This window comes from Saccopteryx leptura, chromosome 6, assembly GCF_036850995.1.
Source record: "Saccopteryx leptura isolate mSacLep1 chromosome 6, mSacLep1_pri_phased_curated, whole genome shotgun sequence".
NCBI classification, from domain to species: domain Eukaryota; kingdom Metazoa; phylum Chordata; class Mammalia; order Chiroptera; family Emballonuridae; genus Saccopteryx; species Saccopteryx leptura.
The window spans coordinates 130596007-130611060 of NC_089508.1; positions in this window are offsets into that span (position 1 = coordinate 130596007).

Sequence of the window (15054 nt, forward strand, 5' to 3'; positions counted from 1 at the left end):
ATCAAGGACTCCCTCTTTTTAAACTCAGTTTTCACTGTGGTGACAAATGCTGTTTCTTCCATCACAACGACCATGAGACATGAACAAAATTTACTTTCACAGAAAGAGCAGGAGCAGGTTCTTTTCTGAACATTTCTTTCTAACATGGGGAGCTGATCCGCTCTGCCCTGCGCTACCCGAGCCCCTCGCCGTCCTTGCCCCTCCCTGCGCCCCACTGCACATCGCAGAAAGTCTGCCATAAGAAACCCTTGGCTCCCTCTCCAATCCCTATTCCCTCTCCTTCTCCCTGTGTCCTCGTGCCTGGGCGCCCCGTCCTGCCCTGCCCCCGCCCCTCACTATCCCTACCCGCGCCATAATTACCCCTCGCCATCTGCCCCACCCTGTGTCGTCCTCTTGCTCTCCCGCCCCGCTCCTTTCGCTCTGCCCTGTCTGCCATGTCTCGCGTCATTCGCTCCGCCCCGCCCCGCGCCACTTTGTGCCCTCGCCCTGTGCCTGCCCTGCACCATTCCCGCCCGGTAGCCATCATGGTGGCTGCGAAAGCTGCCGACTGGTCTCTGCGGGTGCTCCTCCGCGGCGGGGTTTAATGGGCGGAAAGGACCCAGCGCCTCAGCAATCATGTGACTGCGAAGATGGCCAGTTTTCCCTGTTGAGTTGCGCGGCGCTCTTGGGCTTGGGAAGGGTTTGTCGCTGCCTTTCTTGTCGCCGCCTCCGTGTGCGTTTCTGCAAGTGCGTGCGTGTGTGCGTGCGTGCGTGCGTGCGTGTGTGTGTGTGTGTGTGTGTGTGTTTGCATGTTTGCATGCGTGCACTGCTCCTTTGTTGGGTGCTGCTGGTCTTTCCGCCCACCTACAGGCTGTCTTGGCCAAGAGGCGCCCCTGAGGCTGCGCCGGTGGAATCTATGTTCTCGCCATCGTTTCCAAACCTTGGAGAAAACTCAGCCTCTGCTCTCCGCTTTCCCAGTGCATTGGTGCAGGTTACAGAAGCGCTGGATGCAAAGACGTTGGACCCAGCTCCGGGTCTGCACAACCGGGGAGATCAGTTTATTCCTGAGCTCCTCATTCCATCTGGAGGAGACTTGCCCTTTGTCATCTGTGAAAACGCTGCCGTTCGGCATACACTGTGCAGGACCCCGCCCTGAGTGCTGGGGATGAAAAACCCACAGACTCTTAAGGGAACTGACAGTTTAAATAGGGAACATTCACAGAATAGAAAAATATCTAAAGAAGGCATTTCGATGGGGTACAGCTTCTCCTACAGGCACAGGGAAGACTTCAGAGAGGCAGAGCCTAAAAGTGGACTTTGAGTGATGTATAGGAGTTCATCAAGTAGGAGGGAAGGGCTCCTGTGAAGGTTCCCAAGCTTTTGTGGCTGTAGTGATTGGAACTTCAGGCCCTAGCGGGTGCTGAGTGCACAGAAAATTGAGTTGTGATGGTGATAGTGGAATTATTTGGGGGTTGAGATATCCCTTATGCCTCAGAAGGGAAGATAATTTTCTGATCTTGCCAAATGATGTGATGTGGTTACATTGAATGAGTGAATGAACAAGTGTAAGGATCTATAGCCCCAGACCTTAGAAATAGTCAGAGGCACACCTTGGATAGTTTGCTGGTTTGGTTCCAGACCAACCATGCAATAGAGTGAGCTGTAACCAAAATTTACTAGTGGAGGGTATTTGCCTTCAGTTGTAAAAGAAAGAAAAAAAATAGGGCAACATTTATGAAGCACAATGAAGCTACACACAATAGAATGAGATCTGCCTATACAACCTTCTGGTTTTCTGCTTCACAGCTGTCTTCCCTGTATTCCCTTTATTTCTGTGTCTCCTTCCAAAGCTTGGACACACTGAAGCAAGAGTGGATGCTGATGAGCTCTTCTAAACCCGAGTTTTCTTTGACTTGGTCATGTAAACTAGCTTATATGGAATTATTAAGGCTTAAACACAAAGAGGAGAAACAGCCTCAATTATCTAGAATGTTGTCATAGGAAATTCAGGAAGATGCTATTTTCATCTCTGTCTCCTACTATTTTTACCATTGCTGTTTTCACTTTAAATTATGCACAGGTGGTGGCCTTGGCTGGTTGGCTCAGCGGTAGAGCGTTGGCCCAGTGTGTGGAAGTCCTGAGTTCAATTCCTGGCTAGGACACACAGAAGAGGCACCCATCTGCTTCTTCAACCTTCCCCCTCTCCTTCCTCTCTATCTCTTTCTTCCCCTCCTGCAGCCAAATCTCCATTGGAGCAAAGTTGGCCCCGGGCACTGAGGAGGGCTACATGGCCTCCACCTCATTCGCTAGAATGACTCCTGTTGCAACAGAGCAATGCCCCAGATGGGCAGAGCATTGCCCCCTGGTGGGCATGTTGAGTGGATTCCGGTCGGGTGCATGTGTGGCATCTGACTGCCTTCCCGCTTCTAACTTTGGGGGAGAAATAATAATAAATAAATTACGAACAGGTGGTGTTAGCCTTTTAGCATCTGGGGTCTCCAGAGTTCCTCATCTCACTGTGCTGCTCTAGATGTTTTTCTCTGTTGTAGCACCTAGACATTATTTGCCTTCTCCACCTGAATTGTTGCTTTTAAGCCAAAGGGACTGAGTTTTAACTTTCACTGGATCCTCAGTGCCTAGCATGGAGCTTAGCAGATAGTAGGTGCTTAGTAATATTTATAGAATGGATGAGGAAACTGAGGCCTACAGAGAACACGTGTTTCCACCATGGTTTTTGACTTTTGTCAAGCCTTTCTTTTGTGCCAGGCTCTATGCTAAGTGCTTAACATGTAGCATCTCATTTAACTCTCATATAATAACCCTGCTTTTCAAATGAGGAAATAAAAGCATAAGTATGAAGCAGTTCACTTAATCATAGAGCCTGCAAAGAGTGCTGAGGTATTCAGCCCATCGGTTGGGACCTTACTCAATTGTCTGCTGGATCTTCAATCCTGGATTGAGGTTTCTGGGGTGTGTGCTCGTCAAGACCCACTGTGTTGTCATGGGTCTCCCCAGACTCCCTCCTTTCACAAACTTTTTGGTTATCTTTGATATACTGTGGCCTAGCCTAGTGTATAAAATATATAGTACAGTGTGCATCATATTTCCTGTTACTCCCATATAACAGCACCCGAAAACTGCCACCCTTTGGAATCAGAATTTCTACATCATTTAAAAATTTCACTAGTGGCAGGGGAAGTTTGGGATTATAGGAGATCAAAACTATGTGGCCTGATTGTCACTAATAACTTAAAAAGTCACAGATGAGTTAAAACAGCTGACTAAATGCATTTAGTGGATTTTGGCTTTCCAATATGAGGAGTTAAATTTAGTAACTTGTAGAATTTCTACATATCCATATTCTCAGATATAAATAATTTAAAAATAGGGACTTGTCAACATTTAGTGCATATAAATAACCTGGGATTTTGCTAAAATGCAGATTCTAATTCTGTAAGTCTGGGATACTACAACACTCCCTTTGTTAGAGATAAAGGAAATGTTCTTGGAGTAGCCTGGGACTAGACGCAGTCAGGAGTGGAAGTTTGAGATGTGGGCCTTTTTTTCTGTGGCAACTGCCAAGGAACCAGAGAGGAGTTTCTGGGTACTGAGATTAACGTGTGGGGGTTTGTTGACCAGTTCTTTTAGCAGGATAAAGAAAAGGATTTTTATGAAACTGAGACTAGAAGTCTTTGTTCGCCTCACCAAATATGCAGGCCATTGAGAAGGTTAAATGAGGCAGTACTGGTGAATTCTCATTGGATGCTGTTTCCCCATGGGTCTTTTGTGTTTCTGCACATCTGGTAAGGAGAAGCAATGAATGCTTTTCTTCTAACCAATCTTTTTCAAGAATGCTTGTATAGCAAACAGCCTTGGAAGACATAGATAGCTTTTCCTTCTAATGCAAAGATAAGGTAGGTTTTCTTGCTGTCTATTATGAAAGGTTTGGTTTCCCTAAGCTTGGAGTTCCTCTTCTGTAACTCAACCCATTGCAAGTAAAAACATCACCTGGCCTTTTCTTTGGGAATCAGGGCTCAGAGAACTAGTTACTGGTTATGGCTTTTGCTTTGAGTAATAAACTCTTCTTAGTTTCTGACCCAGAAGTCTCATGTCTTCTGACAGCAATCATGAAAGCATTGGCGGGGAACTTGAACTTGCTAGCTTCTAATTAGAGTAAAATCTTAGACACTTCACAGGGCTTGACCATACTTAGAGGTGCCCAGCACCTATAGGTGTTTGGTATTATTACTGTTGTGCCCACTTACTTGCATTTGGTTGAGCTGAATCACTGCTGTCTTATGCCTTTTGTGTCCGCCTCTATTTAGGGAGTTTTTCTTCACTCTTTCTTTGGACCTCTGATATCGCCCTGGGCTCTCCTTTCTCATTTTTTTATGGTTACTTTAGATTGCATGCAGTAAAATTGTAAGACAGCCAAATGGATTTTATTTTCTCTTTTAAATATTACTTGTCATTGTTCCAAATTATTTTCTTGCAGGAGAACTTTATAGAACAAAATGTAAAGGCACACAGGGGCACCCTCATGTCCCTGGTGCCTGTCTCTACTTTTTCCAGTTTGGCATCTGATGGGTGTCAGCCAGCGGCATGTCTATCCACCAGGTTTTTGTGTGTGGTGGTGGTGCTACTTCCCTTGGTGACACTGAGACATGTGTACACACAGTCATGGTGCTGATCCCACACATGCATAATAGATATTTACTGTACTATAAAGCTATACCTAGAGTTAGGAATTCTACTAGCTTTGGTGAAAGGCCTATGTAAAACAGTTCAGAGCCAGGAGTATGTATAGTGTATCATTTTAGCTGTGCTATAGGATTGAAACAAAGTCAAAGGGAACAGGAAGCATTTCAGTGCAAATTACAGATCAGGGGCTATCAAACACACATGACCAAAATGTTTGAACTGAACTGTCTGAATTGCCTTTGACACTAATTTTTGAAGTAACCAGAATAAAAAGACACTATTTTTATATAGGCAACTTAAAATTAATTAAAATTAAGTAAAATCAATTCAGTTCCTCCCTCACACCAATCCTGTTTTAAGTGCTTGCGAGCCATAGGTGGCCAGCGGCTACTGTGCAGGACAGATTAGACATAGGACAGCTCCATCATCACAGAAAGTCCCATTGGGAAGCTCTACTCTGGAAAAGTACATAAATATTTGAATGAGATACTAAGTATTATTTATAGTGACTAGCACTAAAAGTTGCTTGTAAGGCATTTGATACAGTCCTAGATGTGTTTACAACTTTAAGTCATGTGGTTATATCTTGGTGTTAAGATAGAGGTATACAATCTTATTTCTGAAAATTCAGTATAACACAGAAGTTCACTTTCTTTTTTTCAAGGTATCCATAGTGATATTTTTTTCTTTAAAAAATTTTTTTCTGTCAATAAGAGTTGTTCATAGCTTTTTTCAAATCACTACATATTATCTCAGCAGAATTTACACATCTTAAAACAAACATTTTATTTTATGGTACATATTGCTCTAGCAACCCAGTTTATTCTGAACAGATAGATGAATTCCAACAGACACAAAAATGCTCTAATGACCATTTTAAGTATAAAGAAATGATATATGGAAAGGTAGTTTATTATTTCATGCATTTAATACTTATATAAGTAAAAACTAGAAAAGAGGTACACAAAACTAGATTATGTTATTAGTGTTTCAAAATATAATGAAAAACTATTAAATGATACCTGAGAAAAAAACAATAAAACTTATTTAAGATATTTCCATATTGCTTTTTGATTGGAATCCTCAATAGTAATTTTTTTCACCTATGGACGGAATGAACATTACTACGGGTGGTTAGAATATGCTGTTGTGCAGATGAACATTAAAAAAGAGTAAGAAATGTAAATTTGTGATTCCCACATTGTGCGACTGCCCAGGTGCCTGCCTTAGAGAGAACCCTGATTACAAGAGCCATTTAAACAACCGGTTCACTGAACTCAACAAAAAATTCAGTATCAGTCCTGCCAAACTGGTGCAAACCAGCTGAATCCCAGCACTGATGCTATTGCTGAAAATGAAATCAGAAGCTGTGGTAGCAACAGCTAGGAGCCCAGCATAGAGAAGGTGGTGGAATGCCTTACATATGTACTTACTCTGTGTTGTTGTGTACAATCCACTCAGCTAAACACAAGCCTGCAGTTAAGATACAGGATATATCATTTTTTGTTTTTTAGAGGCAGGAAGTCATGTTTTCATCAAGCCCTTTCCAGTATTCATGTTCTGTTCTTGAGGTTAAAACAGCCTGTGAACCATACTTTAGATCTTTGCTTGTCCCAGTGCAACCTGCGCACCAGCAGCACTCACATCACACAAGGGTTTACCAGAGATGGGGAGTCTCAGCCCATCCCAGACCTACTGGATCAAAATCTGGACTTCTGCAAAGTCCCCTGGTGACTGGAGCCATGATGAAGTGGAAGAAGCACTGCTTTGGACAATGAGTATGAGACCTCAGTTTAAGTCTGATGTGGTCTCTGGATCATGGTGTCATGGGTTGAATTGTATCCCCTCTGCCCATTTGTATTTTGGAGTTCTAAACTCCAGTATCTCAGAATGTGTCTTTCTTTTGAGATAGGGTCTTAACAAGGTAATCAAATTTAACTGAGGTCATTACAGCAAGCCCAAATCTGGTATGACTGGTGTCCTTATGTAAAGGGGAAATTTGGACAGCGAGACATAGAGTAAGAAGACTATGTAAAGACACGGAGAGGCCTGACCAGGTGGTGGCGCAGTGGATAGAGTGTCAGACCAGGATGCAGAAGATGCAGGTTCAAGACCTTGAGATCGCCAGCTTGAGCATGGGCTCATCTGGTTTGAGCAAAAGCTCACTGGCTTGAGCCCAAGGTTGCTGGCTCAAGCAAGGGGTTACTTGGTCTGCTGAAGGCCCATGGTCAAGGCACATATGAGAAAGAAATCAATGAACAACTAAGGTGTTGCAACACGCAACAAAAGACTAATGATTGATGCTTCTCATCTCTTCGTTCCTGTCTGTCTGTCCCTGTCTATCCCTCTCTCTGACTCTCTCTCTGTCTCTGTAAAAAAAAAGAGAGAGAGAGAGAGAGAAGACAGACATCTACAAGCCAAGAAGAGAGACCTGAAACCAGTCTTTCCCTTACAGCTTACAGACCACAAAAAGAACCAACTCTGCTGACACTTCAATTTCAGACTCCTAGCCTCCAGCGCTGGGCCAGCCCATTAGTGGTGCTGTCTGGGCAGCTCTAGCAGGCACATCCTTACTCTTTCTTTTGTATCATGAATTGTCTGCCTTTTAGATCATGTCTTTTTTATGCTCTGTATCTTCTCAGAATATGGTATCTACCTGTTAAGTAGTGTGCCTACAACAGTCCTCTTGGGAGCATAGTTAATGGAAGAGATGGTTATGTTTCTGACAGTTGCAAAACTAGACATTAAGGACCCTGGAGTGAGTAGCAGCCTCCCTGTAACACTGTGCTTCTTCAGAACAAAGAAAAATGATGATAGATCAGAGAGTGTTTTCTAAATTTAGACTCAGAGCTGTAGGATTCAAGAACTACCTTATGACCCAGAGATTCCACTTCTGGGTATATAACCATAGAAACCCAAAACACTAATTCAAAAGGATGTACACACCCCTATATTTATTGCAGCTTTCTTTACGATCACCAAGCTATGGAAGCAACCCAAGTGCCCATCAGTAGGCCAGTGGATAAAAAAGCAGTAGTTCATATATACAATGGAATATTACTTAGCCTTAAAAAAGAATGAAATCTTACTATCTGCAACAGCATGGATAGGCCTAGAGGGTATTATGCATTAGTGAAGTAAGTCAGTCAGAGAAAGACAAATACCATATGATTTCACTTACATGTGGAATATAAAAAAAAATAAGTAAATGAACAAACAAAATAGAAACAGACTTACAGGTACAGAGAGCAGACTGATGTTGCCAGAGGGAAGTGGTAGGCATTGGGGACAGGGTGAGAAAGATGAAGGCATTGAGAAGTTCAGATTGGCAGTTACAGAATAGCATATTTTCTCATGTATAAGACACTCCCATGTATAAGACTCACCTTAATTTTGGGCTCTGAAATTTGAAAAAAATGTAAATGTGTTACATAAAGTTATGGAACTCAAGTTTTATTCATCATAAAATTCATACAACTCCTCATCCATGCAATAAATGTGGGAAATGCAAATAAAAAACCTACAACCACTCTATAAAATGCACCCAGTTTTTAGACTCCAAACTTTTCAGAAAATGGTGCATCTTATACATGGGGGAATATGGTAATCATGGTAACATCAATTACAGCATAGAAAATATAGTCAATAATATTGTAACAACTATGTATGGTGCCAGGTGAGCACCTGAAATATCGGGGATCACTTTGTGAAGCATATGATTGTCTAACCACTATGCTGTACACCTGAAACTAATGCAAAATAATACTGAATGTCAGCTATAATTGAAAAATAAAAGTAAAAGAAAAAAAAGAAGAAACCATATATAGATGGAAAGACCAGAAAAAGACTCAGAGAACACATCAGAGAAAGCAACAAAGAACCACAAAGGGAAGGAGGAGAGGAGGCTGGGAGACTAGAGTGTCTTTTCTAATCATTTAACCACCACAAATTAATGAAATGGAGTAGTTAATGGACTCCTGTCTGAGATTCACAATATTAAATTTGCAGTGTATATGTATTCTGGGATGAATAATATCTAATAACAAGACCCGTTTGAGCTGGAAGAAACCTTGATCTCATTTTATACATAAGGAAACTGAGTCCCGGTGCAGCAAAGGACTTACCCATCATCCCCTAGTTAATGATGTGGAGACACCAGGCCAGGATTGGCATTGCACAGCCCTGGCCCAGGACTCCTGCAAGCACACCTGGCAGGCAGGGCTTCTGGTGGCTGTAGGTCCTAGAACAGGGTATCTGTCCTCATCCACATGGCTCTACATGAAGCACATGGATTTTGCATCAAGTTGTTTTCATTATAAGGCTATACATATGTGAAAGGGGTCTGACAACATCTTATTAAACTGCAAGAGTGAGCTCAGGCAGTTTCGGATGTGGGCATCATTCCAAGAAGATTGAGTTTTATAGTCAGGAGCAACCTGGGCTTCTCCCTTCCTTTTCCAGTCCCCTCCTCTCCCCCTTGTTTGTTTGTTTGTTTATTTTAATCATAGAAAATGTTGTATGGAAATCAAACATAAATCAAGTTATGACAATGCAGAAGAAATATTTCATTCAAGTTGTTTTTCTTCCTTTTATCCTTTCATTTATTTGAATAATGGTAGGATTTAATCTCCAGAAAAAACTCTTTGGAGTCCAAATAGAAAAAAAAAACAACTCAAAAAACTGTATCTATTTTTTCTGATCGGATACTAAGTGTAGCTGCTATTTTAAGTTGTACTTCTACTGGAAATAGTACATTATTCTAAAAAATTCTTTTAAAAAGTGAGTATAAAGACTAACAGCTATAAGACTCCTGGACAAGCAGGAGGCTGATAATTTTAATAGTACAAATGTGAGTTATGAAAATTCTTAGGGACAACTGTGGAAATAATGGCCTTTATTACTGGTAGCCACCTAAATAATTTAAGGGTGACATATCAGATTTGGAAGTAGGATCCTTCTGACTACATCTTGCTGTGACCACATTGGAATTCATGGCAATGTGGTTTTTTTATCCTGTTCTTCTGCATACGATCTCATTATGTCTCTCTATAGTTCCACCATGTTATCTCTCTCTTCATCTGAGTCTTAATCATAGATATAACTCAATCCATCTCAAAAAAGAAAACAGAAACCACATCAAGTGTTTACAACAAAGGAGATTTAATGCAGGGAATTGATATCCCTGGCGATGTCAGAGCTGAGGAGTCAACCAAGGAATAGTGAATAAACCCAGCTAGGTAACAGCAGACACCACTTTCATCTCTAGGCTGTTATATACATATTATTGATATTTTCTTTATGGTAAGTAAGCAGGGGCTGCTCAAGTCTGTCAGGGAGTCTAAAAGTAGGAACTGTGCTCTTTTGGAGATTTATATCTGTTTGGAGAGACCAGAGAGCACAAGGAACAAAGAAGGTGATGAATGACTAATCACTGAGGCAGGTTCTAAGGTCTGGGAGGGCAGAGTCTAGGGGGAGATCTCTGATGCTTATGGGGCCACTGTAGAGTGAATTAAAGAACACTCATGGTGTCACACTGCCTAACTTAAAAATTCTTGTGAGCCACTTGAGCTAAGGACTCTGTCTGTAAATAATCTTGTAACACATTTTATTCTCTTAGAAACAGTCATCTCTTAGAAACAATTTTTTTTAAATGAGTCAAGCAGCTATGTTTTATTCAGGAAGAAAGGAGACCTAGATGGCAGATTGGTAGATTGAATGTTCATGGTCACAACAGCATATCTGACCTATGTAAATACTCTTCTTTTTTTTTGGTGACAGAGACAGAGAGACAAAGAGAGGGACAAATAGGGATAGACAGACAGGAAGGAAGAGAGATGAGAAGCATCTATTCTTTGTTGTGGTACCTTAGTTGTTCATTGATTGCTTTCTCATGTGTGCCTCGAGCAGGCAGCAGACAGAGTGACCCCTTGCTCAAGAGCCAACGACCTTGAGTTCAAGCTGGTGAGCTGTGCTCAAACCAGATAAGCCCACACTCAAGTTGACAACCTCAGAGTTTTGAACCTCTGTGCCCCATTCTGACACTCTATCTACTGTGCCACAGCCTGGTCAGGCCTGATCCCCCCCACCCCCCATGTAAATACTCTTGATAGGGATAACAGGAAGCTAAATGGCAAGGTCAACAAAGTTTGGGATATCTGCAACCCCATTTTCTCACGCCCCTCTATTCCTACATGTTTTTCCCTTCCAGTTGGGCATTGAGTACTCTCAAGTGCACTTTTACATTTGTCACTCACTAATGCTCACTTGAAGGGATGAGATTGAAATTGTTTGCAACTTAGATAAATTGAAATCAATATAGCATCTTATGGCTGCCTGATATATCCACACAATGAAACTGACCCTTAACATTGGCATATATTTTGGGAAGTAAAATATTAAAGTTAGAACATAAAAAATGACAAAAGGCCAGAGTATTCTGAAGAAGCAGTTTGGGTAGAACATCCAAAAATTAGTGCTCATCTAATCAGTATGAATATTTAGAAAACCTTTTTTTTTTTTTTTACAGTGACAGAGAGAGAGAGAGTCAGAGAGAGGAATAGACAGGGACAGACAGACAGAAACAGAGAGGGATGAGAAGAATCAATCATCAGTTTTTTGTTATGGCACTTCAGTTGTTCATTGATTGCTTTCTCATATGTGCCTTGACCAGGAGACTACAGCAGACTGAGTAACCCCTTGCTCGAGCCAGTGACCTTGGGTCCAAGCTGGTGAGCTTTGCTCAAACCAGATGAGACTGCTCAAGCTGGCGACCTTGGGGTCTAAAACCTGGGTCCTCTGCATCCCAGTCTGATGCTCTATCCACTGCACCACTGCCTTGTCAGGCAGGAAAACCTTTAACTACTAAAATAGAAGAATTTTAAAATAGCACATGAATATCGGGTCTTAAGATAAAGTTTAAGGCTTTTGAAGATGGCAGCAGAGTAGGCAGTCACACAGACGCCCAGCTCTCAACACCAAACTGGAATACAATCAATTTAGGAAAAATCAGCATGAAAAACCAACACTGAACTGCAAGAACAGCTCTCAAAAACCAAGGAGCAAAGAGGAAGCCACAATAATCCTGGTAAGGAGTGCCTGAATCTCCTCTGCTTACAGGAACGGAAGGGGGGGGGGTGAGGCTGAGAGCCCAGAGAGGATTTCACAGAGGAAAAAGAGCAGAAACTACTGCTCATAGCCACTTACCTGGCGACCAGGGAGCAAGGTGGGTTGAAAAGACCAGCTTATCTCCCAAGTGGAAAGGACAAGGAGAGGGACAGACTGTGAGGGGCTAAGGTATGCAAGAAACAAAATAAAAAAGCTGACTCATTCATGCTGGAGGCGGCCATAGCTGGGGGAGGGACTGAACCTTTCACAAAACAGAGCTGAAGTGCTTCCGGTTCAGAGATCTCCGGACATCTATCCAGCTCCAATCAGCGCAACAAGACACAGCTGAAAACAAGAAGTGGGGAGGAGGGGCAGTAACTCAGGTCTCCATGGAGATCTGAGATACACCTCCCCCTACTGAAGCTGAGAAAAAACCCTGCCCCCAGTGAGATTAGTTGGTGGAAGAGACCTTCAGCTTCTCAGGTTACACCCACAGCATTCCTGGTTACAGTTTCAAGGAAGCCCCCTGCTGAGATCAGTTAACAAGACTATCACCTGTTAAGAAAACAAACAAATCAAGACTTTAAAGCTGCCCAAATCCGAAAGTGGATTACAAATAATAGCTGATACCAACCCAAGAAGAACTAGAAATAACACAACTGAAAACTGGAGGCAGACAACACCAAGCCTAGACTCAACCAACTCTACAAATAAAACACCATTATGAGAGACAAAGGAGTGCAATCCAAATGAAACCACAAGAGACACCTTTGAGAGATGAGCTGAGTGATATGGAAATAATCAAACTTCCAGATGCGGAGTTCAAAATAATGATTGTAAGGATGCTTAGGGATCTTAGAACAACAATGGAGGGGCAGTTTGAAAACCTAAATAAAGAAATAGCAAGTATAAAAAAGGATATTGAAATATTAAAAAAGAATCAGTCAGAGATGACAAATACAATATCAGAAATGAAGACCACAATGGAAGGAATTAAAAACAGGATGGATATAGCTGAGGATTGATTCAGCGAGTTGGAGGACAACTGGAATGAAGGCATGAAAGCAGAGAAGAAAAGAGAAAAGAGACTCAAAAAGTCAGAGGAAACACTTAGAGAGCTCTGTGACAACATGAAGAGAAATAACATCCGCATCATAGGGGTTCCTGAAGAAGAAGAAAAAGAACAAGGGATAGAGACTTTGTTCAATCATATCATAACTGAAAACTTCCCTAAATTAATGCAAGAGAAACTCTCACAAGTCCAAGAAGCACAGAGAACTCCATTAAAGAGAAACCCAAAGAAACCTACACCAAGACACATCATAATTAAAATACCAAAGCTAAGTGATAAAGAGAAAATATTAAAAGCTGCAAGAGAAAAAAAAGTTATCACCTACAAAGGAGCCCCCATAAGGATGACATCTGACTTCTCAACAGAAACACTTGAGGCCAGAAGGGAATGGCAAGAAATATTCAAAGTAATGCAGAACAAGAACCTACAACCAAGACTACTTTATCCAGCAAGGCTATCATTTAAAATTGAAGGAGAAATAAAAAGCTTCTCAGACAAAAAACAACTCAAGGAATTCATTACAACCAAACCAACGCTGCAAGAAATGTTAAGGGGACTGTTGTAAACAGATCAAAGTTGGAAAAGAATATAGCAAAAAAAGGAATACACCTTTAAAGAAGAAAATGGCAATAAACAACTACATATCAATAATAACCTTAAATGTAAATGGATTAAATGATCCAATCAAAAGACATAGGGTAGCTGCGTGGATAAGAAAACAGGACCCATGCATATGTTGTCTACAAGAGACACACCTTAGAACAAAAGACACACATAGATTGAAGGTAAAAGGATGGAAAATAACATTTCATGCAAACGGAAATGAAAAAAAAAGCTGGGGTAGCAATACTTATATCAGACAAATTGGACTTTAAAACAAAGGATATAGTAAGAGATAAAGAAGGCCACTACATAATGATAAAGGGAGTAATCCAACAGGAAGATATAACTGTTATAAATATCTATGCACCTAATATAGGAGCACCCAAATATATAAAACAGACTTTGATGGATTTAAAGGGCGAGATCAACAGCAATACTATAATAGTAGGGGATTTCAATACCCCCCTAACATCACTAGATAGGATCAACAGCAATACTATAATAGTAGGGGATTTCAATACCCCACTAACATCACTAGATAGATCCTCAAGAAAGAAAATTAACAAAGAAACAGCAGACTTATTGGAAACACTAGATCAACTCGATTTAATAGATATCTTCAGAACCTTTCACCCTAAAGCAGCAGAATATACATTCTTTTCAAGTGCTCATGGTACATTCTCTAGGATAGACCACATGTTAGGGCACAAAAGTGCTCTCAACAAATTTAAGAAGACTGAAATCATATCAAGCACTTTCTCCGATCACAACGGCATGAAACTAGAAATGAATCACAGCAGAAAAGCTCAAAAATTCTCAAACACATGGAAACTAAATAGCAGGGTGTTAAATAATGAATGGATTAAGAATGAGATCAAAGAAGAAATTTAAAAATTCCTAGAAACGAATGACAATGAGCATACAACAACTCAAAATTTATGGGACACAGCGAAAGCAGTGCTGAGAGGGATGTTCATAGCACTACAGGCACACTTTCAGAAGCTAGAAAAAGCTCAAATAAACAACTTAACCCTGCATCTAAAAGAATTAGAAAAAGAACAGCAAGTAAAACCCAAATGTAGTAGAAGGAAGGAAATAATAAAGATCAGAGCAGAAATAAATGACATAGAGGCTAAAGAAACAATACAGAGGATCAATGAAACTAGGAGCTCGTTCTTTGAAAAGGTAAACAAGATTGATGAACCTTTAAGTAGACTCACCAAAAAAAGAGAGAGAGGACTCAAATAAATAAAATTAGAAATGAGAGTAAAGAAATAACAACTGACACAACAGAAATACAAAATATTGTAAGAAAATACTATGAAGAACTGTATGCCAAAAAAACTAGACAACCTAGATGAAATGGACAAATTCCTTGAAACATACAATCTTCCAAAAATCAATCTGGAAGAATCAGAAAACCTAAACAGACCAATTACACCAAATGAGATCGAAACAGTTATCAAAAAACTCCCAACAAAGAAAAGTCCAGGGCCCGATGGCTTCACAATGGAATTCTACCAAATATTCAAAGAAGAACTAACTCCTATCCTTCTCAAACTATTTCAAAAAATTCAAGAGGAAGGAAGACTTTC